This window comes from Rhinopithecus bieti, unplaced genomic scaffold (genome assembly GCF_001698545.2).
Source record: "Rhinopithecus bieti isolate Rb0 unplaced genomic scaffold, ASM169854v2 scaffold_61570, whole genome shotgun sequence".
Lineage (NCBI taxonomy): Eukaryota > Metazoa > Chordata > Mammalia > Primates > Cercopithecidae > Rhinopithecus > Rhinopithecus bieti.
The window spans coordinates 124,225-134,531 of NW_016823413.1; positions in this window are offsets into that span (position 1 = coordinate 124,225).

Below are 10,307 nucleotides of genomic sequence, written 5' to 3' on the forward strand. Positions count from 1 at the left end.
TGATTAGTATATTCCTTGCCCCACCCTAGGGATTGAGTAAACATTTGCAGAATTAATTTAACTGATGCCTAGATGGTTTCCTCCCACAAACTGAAGTATGAAAAACCTTGAAGATAAGGGTGTATGGCCTCCTCTACTTCATGAAGTTTGTATGATCTCATTTTATTCTAAATAACAGATAAGCTTCCCCAGTTTTTTTAAAATGAATAATCAAAATTATCTTAAAATACATAAAATGGAATAAAGTTTATTAGTTGCGGTTCAATCATTAAAACGGAAACCTCTGTAAGTGTTTTGAACAGAAGGAATGTAGTGAAAGAAATTGCTTACCTAGGCAGTGGGAAATCTGGGGGGCAATGGGGAATGGTGAGCCAACCCAGAGCTGAGCAACAGTAGAAAGCTGCCATCACCTCTAGACTGAGGGACAAAGCAAATTCAAAGGTCTGTAACTGGAATCTAGGGGCTGGTGTTATCCCACCAGTAGCTGTAAGCATGACTGACGCAAACTGGAGCCATGAAAAGACATGGCGCTGCCAAATTTGCCAGCTGAAGCTGAGAGGAAATTGGAGAAACATTGTGGCCTCCCCCTCTCTCATGCCATCCAAATGCTCATCAATACTTCCCACCGGCTGACTCAGCTGAAAGACAACTGGTATCAGAGGTTCTAAAATTGAGCTGTCAGGGTCAACCCCAACCCTTTACCAGATACACGGGAGAATAGGATAAGGGTGAGGTATAAAGTAAAGGGTAAATGTAGAAAATGAATTTTTGACTCATCTCATGTAGATATTGGAAATTAAAGATTACAAAAAAGAATATTATGTCAAAAGTTGCTTTATAAATAATAGTTTATGGACTTGGCCCCTTAGTTAATGCGTATGTCTTAAGTACTATAATGCTTGCTATTACACATCTCGTTTGGTTAATCTCTCTTGACTTATAGATAATATATCAATCTATGCAAGAAAAGGTATTTTTCCACTTTCTTCACAATAGTTCATAGAGATCTGTCTGAAGTTTACTATCGTTGTGAAGTGGCTACGTTGTCTGGGGTAAATACCTGGGGTTTGTTGTCTCGCACCAAGAAAACTTAGGACATAGACACACATATGAGAAGTTTAAAAGCAGAGGTTTACCAGGCAGAAAAAAGAGAAAGGAGAACAGCGCTCTCTCTGGTGAGAGACGGTGGCTTCCGAAAGGGAAAAAGTCAGCAGGTGGCAGAGTTTTTCACTAGATTTTACAGTCAGGCTTGAGGAGGCGGTGTCTGATTTACATAGGGCCCACAAATTGGTTTGATCAGGTGTAATGTTTACATAGCATGTGGGGAAGGTTGGCCACCCCATCCTAATTTTTTTTTTTTTTTTTCAGACAGAGTCTTGCTCTGTCTCCCAGGCTGGAGTGCAATGGTGCAATCTTGGCTCACTGCAACCTGCCTCTCCTGGGTTCAAGTGATTCTCCTGCCTCAGTCTCCTGAGTAGCTGGGATTACAGGTGCGTACACATGGCTGATAAGAGGGAAAGATGGAGCCGCCATTTTGAACATGATTGGCACAACATCTATGTCTGCAGCTCGATTTTATAGGCTGCTCTTTGTTGGAAAGGAAAATGATTTGGGGCTGCTTTTCATTTAAAGGAAAACCTTACTGAGGACTTCCATATCCTCACTATGTGCCTAAGTAATTTCTTCTTAACTCCTACATCAATTGCCTATCAAAACAATTCTGATAATCTCATCTCAGGACATTTATTTTTCTTTGGGTGGAAGTTGATTTAATTTCAAAGGGAAAAAAGGGAAGGAAAAGAGAGTAGTATCTCACAAACGATCATTTTATGAAATGTGTCAAGAGAGAAGAGCATTAATACCTCAGGTGTCACCATATCAGAAAGGAAACTTCTAAAGAACACACAGACATTTCTTTCCCAGAGACGTCAATGAGAAAGGAAAAAAGTACCAGCCCAACACTGTCAAGAATGGAAGATTGAATGAAGGGAAAAGGCTTCTCCATTTCTAGCCAAGAATACTATTGTGATTATTTTGATATTATATGTGATAGAAATGTTTAGAAAGTAATTGATAGGTAAATTCAATAGAGTGAGATTTCTCCTCAAAAACATCACCAGTAAGAGCCCCATTAGTTAGAAAAAAATGGCAAAAACTCTCGCCTCTCTATACATCTCCTCTGTATAACCTCCACCCTCTGGCAAGCAGTTTAGCTCCATGCTTCCCAGGTTATTCCGTGAAAGACTTGTTGATATGATTAGACTCTGTGTCCCCACCCAAGTCGCATCTTGAATTTTAATCCCCATAACTCCCATGTGTCAAGGGTGAGACCAGGTGGAGGTAGCTGAATCATGGAGGTGGTTTCCCCCATGCTATTTTATAGTAAGTTCTCATGAGATCTGATGGTTTTATAGGGAGCTCTCCCCACTTTGCTTGGCACCTCTCCTTCTTGCCATCTTGTGAGGAAGGTGCCTTGCTTTTCCTTCACCTTCTGCCATGATTTCAAGTTTCCTGAGGCCTCCCCAGCCATATGGAACTGTGAGTCAATTAAATCTCTTTCCTTTATAAATTACCCAGTCCCTGGCAGTTCTTTATAAGCAGTATGAAAACAGACTAATACACTTGTCTTCTGAGATCATAAGGGGAAAAATGTCTAGTTATATTGAATTTAAGCTATACATGTTGTATTGTATTCTCTACTTGAAAGATGCACAGTTCACAGGTAGGCTGTTGGGAAATTCGGCAAGTCTAGCACGGCTGGATTTCAGTCCTCACTCACATCAACCATGCATCCTTTGTGGTGGTCACCATGTTCAATTATACACAATGGCTCCACATATGACTGCAGACTCTTTTCTCCTAAAAATTCCCATAACATCACACACTATCTAGTCAATATTATTATATGCCTGCAGGGTGTTAGTTACTGTGCTAGGTATTTGAAATATAACAGGAGACCCCCAAGGCAGACAATCTCTGCCCTCTCTTAACTCACAAACTACTCTTTCATAAAACGCATTTTGGGAGATACTGGCCTAGATATAGTTTTAAATAGAAAGTTACATAATGAGCTTTTAGAGAGAAGCCGGAGTACTCTGAGTTTTAATATAGCAGTGTGCATTTATCCTTATCTGTAAATCACCTTTGGTGTCACTATCAGAATGTAACCTTAGGCTGGCTATAACTTAGATCTGAGCCCGTTTGAAATTTCTTGTGACAGGGCACTGGTTTATAAAGTCAAATGCTCTGCCATGTTAATGCCATGAAAGTATGAGAGAGAACATTTTCCACTTTGTCCCAGGACTCATTTATGTAAATAAGTTACCTCAAGGTTTCAGTCTTTGTTCAACACAGGCTATTGTGAGTAATGATCCCTGACTTGCCAGCTTTTGTTGAGCCATAGCAGATAGGTAAGTCAGCTATAGTTCCATGGATAATCATTTCCACTGGGTCCAATGTTCCTGCCCATTAAATAAGAGGGCAGGAGAAAATTTTGGAGGTGATGGATAAGTTTATGGTGATGATTTTAGGGGTATATACTTATCTCCAAACTTACCAAGTTGCATACATTATATATGTACAGCTTTGTGTATGTCAATCATACCTCAACAAAGTGGTTTAAAAGGAAAATTCACTTTATCTGTAAAAGCTTGTCTTATTGTATTAGTGACTGATTGAGAGAGCCTCATACTGGCCAATATTTAGTATTTCATAGTATCTTCTGTAGCAATCTTCTAAAATGATTTTATTCTATTGTATATAATAGAATATTTTTAACAAATGCATGCCTAATGAAGCATAATAATAAAAGGAACACTTGGCAAATAAAAGATAAAACACTATAGATACAGTTTTACCTACCTGGGTTCTCTTTACCTATTCCATTGCTTTGCTTCAGTTACAGAGAGAAACACCATCCAAAATTTTTGCTTATCATTTTAAGTAGATTTATTATATATTTATAGTACCTAAACAATCTATTGTTTAATTTTACTTGGTTTTAGTTCTTCAAAATTGCAGTCATTCTGCATATAATATTCTTTAACTGTCCAAGATTTACCCTTGTCATTGCATATAACTATGGTTTATTTGTTATGGTATTCCATGTCAGGGAACATTTAGCTTGCTGCTAGATTTATTTTCTATTATGAACAAAGCTGTTATGAACATTCATGTGTATCTCTTGGCAAATGAATACGTTTCTTGAGTGTGGTGGTTCTACAAGTATGTTTCTGGGATCAGAAGCATTGATGCCAACCACCCATGAGCTGTCAGAAACCAAATTCATGGGTCCCAACCTGAACTAATAAATAAAAATCTCTGGGAAGGGGTACAGAAAACTTTAATAAGCCCTCTGAGTGATTTTGATGCATGATAACATTTAACAATCATTACTGCATGACATATATACATATATATTAATATGTATAATATATATGCATATAATAAAATTGTTGTGTTATACCATATCTAGATGTTGAATTTTGCAAAATAATGACTAATTGCTAACGAATTTGTATGGGTACCAGTAATATATTTGTTCCAATTAATTCTCATTCTAACAATGGATATTTCCCAATCTCTCAATGTTTTCCCTTCTCTCAGGTATAAAATGATATTTTATTATGCTTTTAGTGGGGAGACACAAAATGAGACAGAAAGAGACAGAGACAAGAAATCAAGCACTATTTTGGAAGATCTTATTGCACATTTTTGAAATCTGTTATTTTTTACTTAATAATCCCTATCTTATATCAATAGTCTTCTATCTTATACTTACTTCATATTTAAATCTCCCTGTCTTCTTTATTCTTTAATTTTTAACTATTCCTTTCTTGTTGGTGTATAATATTTGTACATATAGAGTACACGTGATATTTTCTTACATGCATAGAACGTGTAATGATCAAGTCAGGTTATTTAGAGTATCAACTTCCTTGAACATTTATCATTTCTACCTACGGAGAACATTTCAAGCTCTCTCTTCTAGTTGCTTTATCCAAACTCAGATCAAAACCAGAATGATACATTTCACTGATAGTTATATCACTTTAGGCCACCTTTTTAAAATGACATTAATTGTTAAGAGACAAGACCAGTCATCCCATGGCTAGGGACTTTTTTCTTCTTCTTTTTAAAAATAATTAATGGGGGCGGGGCGCGGTGGCTTACTCCTGTAATCCCAGCACTTTTGGAGGCCAAGGCGGACGGATCACTAAGGCAGGAGATCTTGGCTAACACGGTGAAACCCCATTTCTACTAAAACTACAAAAAAAATTAGCCGGGCGTGGTGGCGGGCGCCTGTAGTCCCAGCTACTCAGGAGGCTGAGGCAGGAGAATGGCGTGAACCCGGGAGGCAGAGCATGCAGTGAGCCGAGATGGTGCCGCTGCACTCCAGCCTGGGCAACAGAGTGAGACTCCGTCTGAAAAAAAAAAAAAAAAAAAAAAAAAAAATTGATTAATGGGTGTTCAATTTTGGCAAGTGAGTTTTTCTTGAGTCAAATAGTTACGCTACACGTTGTTCCTAAAGATTTTTTTTCTTTATCCTTTCCTTGCCAGATTTTGATAGTAAGATTATTTGAAGGAGCTGGGGGAATTTTATCTCTTTTGTTTAATTATTTTGGAGAGATTATGTAAGGTCATAATAATTTGTTTATTGATAGCATACTCAATAGCCCATTAAACCACCAAAACATGGTGTTTCCTGAAAGTAAAAATCTTAAATTCCTTATTGAATATCTTTACATAAGGCTTGCCGGGCCATCTTTTCTTCTTTAGTGAGAAGGCATATATATATACACACACATATATGTATATACACACATATTTACACACACGTAAATATATATATTAGATATATAAATTTGCCCATTTCATGTAAGTTTTCATATTATTAGAATATATTAAGATCATATATTGTACATAATTATATCATAGTATTATTAATATTGTTTTAATCTTGCTGGATCTAAATTTGTTTCTCGCCCTTACTTCTAATGTTATTTATTCTTTAATTTGGGAATTCTCCTTCTTTTTCTTAATTTCTGAACAAGCTCATTGGAGATTTGTCCATTCATTTTTCTTTTCAATGAAATAGGTTTTAGTTTTATTGATACTCTCTATTGTATCTTTGTTTTCAGTTTAATTAATGACTTATTTTTATCATCTTTCAAATTCCTTAGAATCTATTCTGATAATTTTTTCAAGCTTCATATGTTGGACTCTTGGTTCATTAATCCTTAGCTTTTCTTATTTTCTAGTCTAGACATTCATGTAGGTTGCTCTCTAAATGATCTCCTCAGTATAATCATTGCTTCCTGTAGCTCTTTATAATTGTCATTACTCAATTTTTAATAAAAGAAAGCATATTTTCTGAATAGCTAAGCCTGGAGAAAAGTTGTGTCAGTTCTAGTTATATTTGATTTCTCATGTACTCTCTCAGATCATCTCTGCTCAGTAAGTTTCCAAGTACAATGTAGAAATAATTTAATAGTATAAATGCAAACTATGTGATTTGATTACCTAACTACACTGATGTACTTTGTGTTGCAAGAAGCATATTTTATTTGTTTAGGTCTCTGATATCTATTTGAAACTGAAAAATTCACAATAGGCTACTTCAGGGGCTAGTTTACTCATACAAGCGATGTTTTAAATGACGGGTCACTCACTGTGTCCAGTCTGCTATTAGTTTAGATTTGAAATAGTTCCACAGGTAGACAAGATCTCATTTTTATTATTTGATAGAATATTTTATATGTTGACATACATACAAACAATGCTTAAAAAGATTATATGCTTAAAATGATTAATGCTTAAGATGATGACATAGTTGAAGTAATAAGAACATTTTTCCTACTTTAATGCAGTGGTGAAAGACACTTGTGAAACACATAAAACTGGGCTACAATCTTCTTTATGAATACTAAATTACCAGATACAGTAGCTTTGAAACCTTATGGAAGTTGCTAAACTTCTATGCCTTTATTTATTCATATGCAGTTAAATTATTATATTAATCATACTAACATTTACTGAACTTTTGCTGTATACTGACCGGTATGTTAAGAGCTGTTCATACAGTCTCTCGCTTAATTTAGGAGGCATTCCTGCAGCTAAATACAATATAATTTAAACAGTAAAGGAGTAAATAGCTCCTTTACTAACCTTGGACTTTTCTCCTCATCCTAGCATGATGGTAAATGCAGTGAAGGCAGAAGGAAGAGAACAAGATGTTTCAAATAAGTCTTAGAATCTGTTCGCTCACTCCCTACAATCATATCCTGTAGGTGGCTTAAGAGCAAGCAGTTCGCCCTCCAAGTCATCCTGTGTGAGGCCAGCGTCCACATTTTCTGAACCAACCATCAGGATGCCTGGTTGGATATGTACAAATGTACTTAGGGAGATAGGAAGTTGTTCTAGTTGACATTACGACTGCTCTGGAAGATCTAGGACCCATGAATACTGTGTACATAGAGGTCTCTAAAGAGAGAGAGATCTACTTTCCTCTGGTTTTTAAGTAATTCACTAAGGAATGCCAGTGGCAGGGAGGTGGGGTAGAGAATGAGGGTTCCCAATTGCCAGACAAAATCTGGAAGTAATTATTTATGATCTTATTTTAGGAGATGGCAATGGGAGTGCCTGTCTTCCAGGATTCTCAGGCTTGTTGCAGTGAGCAAGAGGGACTGAGCTTTAATTTGCTGCCAATGGTTTTAATAATTCAGTATCTTTTATGGTGAGAACACACATATGCATGTGCACACATGTGCATACATCTGTGTGCCCATGCTCACACACAGTCTTTTTTGGAACTTTGGAGGTAGAAATCTTTTTCATGTGTACGTCTGGAATTTTACTGAAGTTGGAATTTATCAAGGGCCTGTTCTGTGTTACATTCTCTGCTAGGTACTGGGGATATTTTGGATGAAAACTCAGAATTCGGCCCTACTCTTATGTAGCTTTTGGTCTGGCATGAGAAAATAGACATTAAACAAATAATTATAATAAATTTTTAGGGATATTGTGATGGAAGAAGTTCACAGGACTACACGTAGCGGTAGCAGGAGGAATTGGTATGGTTCAGAGGGTTGGTGAAGGCCCTTTCAGGAAGAATGCTTAGATTGATACCTGAAAGAAAAGTAGGAGTAGGCCAGAGAAAGCAAGGCATAGTGAGCAATTAATAACGTTTTCAGGAGGTCTGGCTGGAGGAGTTATCTGAAAGAAATCAAATACAGATTCATTCATAAGTGAGTGAGAGGGAGTGGCAGGGAGGGGGCTAGAAATGTGGGCAATGGACCGATTGTAGAGGGCTGTATCGACTGTGTTAAGGAGTTTTGCCTTTATCCTAAAAGAAATGAGAGACTACTAAGGAGCACAATGGGGTGACGTAGGGTGTCATGGGGTGGGAGGAGGAAAGGACTAAGGTAAGTTTAGAGAAGTGGCAGAGGACAGGTCCATGCCAACCATAAAGGCCATGGTGAGGAACTTGGCTTTTATTCTCAGGCAATGAGAAGCCATTGAACAACTATTATCTTAGTGACTGCTATGTGGAAAATAGGTTCTAGGGGACTAAAGAGAAGGCAAAAACCAGTATGCAAGCTATTTCATTAGTCTAAATAAGAGGTAATGGACTCAGATCAGCGCAGTAACTAAGGAAGGAGCGATGAAGAAACTAGGAAGAACGGGGACATAAATAAGAAAGATTTTAGGTTTTTCCTTGATGAAATAGGCTGATGATGCTGTCATTTATGGAGATGGAGAAGAATAAGGAAAAGCAGGTAATAAGTATGAAACTAAGAGATCACATTTGGACATGCTAAGTTGATATGATTTCAAGTTTTCCACAGTCCTAAAGTGACATAAGAGGTTGAAAGGCTGCTATTTACCAAACACAGACAAATAAACGGTAAGAGTGGCCTCTAAGCTTGAATGAATTTGACAAAGTAAAATAGACTAGAGATTGACAATTGCAATGGATTAAGGATGGTTCTGCCCTAAACCAGACAGGAGAAGTAGCATCATGTTCACAGATGCCAGTATGAGTGGGTATAGATAATGAGCTCCCCCTGCCCTGCTAGGATCCAGTGAATGCTAAATAAGTCCAAGGAATTAGCTGCCTCCTAGAATGCAATCAGGGAAGAAATAAAACTTCAGTTAACTCATTTTGAAATAGAAATGGCAATGTTTAACCAAGAATTATCTAAGATCATATTTTTTTGCTTATAATACTGAATGGACAATTAAAATAGAAATTAAATCATTTTATAAAAATATGAAAACATACATTATATGTATGTATTTGTGTGCATATGTGTATGTAGATATGGACATGTGTATATCTATACACACATACACACACAAATACATGTGTGTGTGTATATTAGCATTGTTGTTTGAAATCTTCTGGAGAAAGGATACTTGCATCCTCAGTAATGCTTAATTGAGTGATTGTTCTCAACAGATATTTAATATATGCTTGCTGATAAATAACCAGTATTTTTAATCATAGACAAGGTAAATGAGCTGCTGCAAGGTTGTGGTGAGCTTCCAGTGTTTGGCCAAGTTTAATATCAGCAATATCTGTAGAATGAAATAATTATAATTAATAAAAATACCAAGAAAACAAAAACATTGGGTTTTAATACACCACGAATTTAAGCCTAATATGATGCAAATAAATACACAGACAATTCTTACTAAAATTTGGATGGCCCATTCCTTGGCTACATATATAAATATTATAAATATTTCATGTTGATGAAACTATGTATTCTTTCGAAATTTGTGCAAGAATAAAACATCTAATGACATAAATAATCAAAGCTGACCACTTCTGCTATTTTGGTCTAAAAGTGCTAAATCAACTATAAAAGGTTGATTTTAAAAAAAAGAAAAGAAAAAAAATCAAACTTCTGAAATGCCATGCTTCTTCGTTCATATAAACACTAAGTAAAATAGCAGAACAGCATGAGCTCTGCCTTTTGACTTTGTAATGCTCTGTATGAAACCTAATTTAGACTTGGAAAAGATTATATCATCACCAGAACTAGCTTTGTACTTAAAGCATTAATGAGAAATGAAGGACTTTTCAGTGAAGTGTAAAGAAAAGATCCTTAGAAATGGGAGCGAAATAAAAGATGAAAAGACTTTGATTTTGGCTCTATGGGGGAATTGAGAGCTCATGCAAAGAAGGCATTACTTATTGTGTTAATTACCTAGCAGGATCATCAGAATTCTTCTCCTGCACCTTCTCAGCATTACTCTATGTCTTCCTACTTCGTTTTCTGGAAACAAATTTTTTTTTTTTT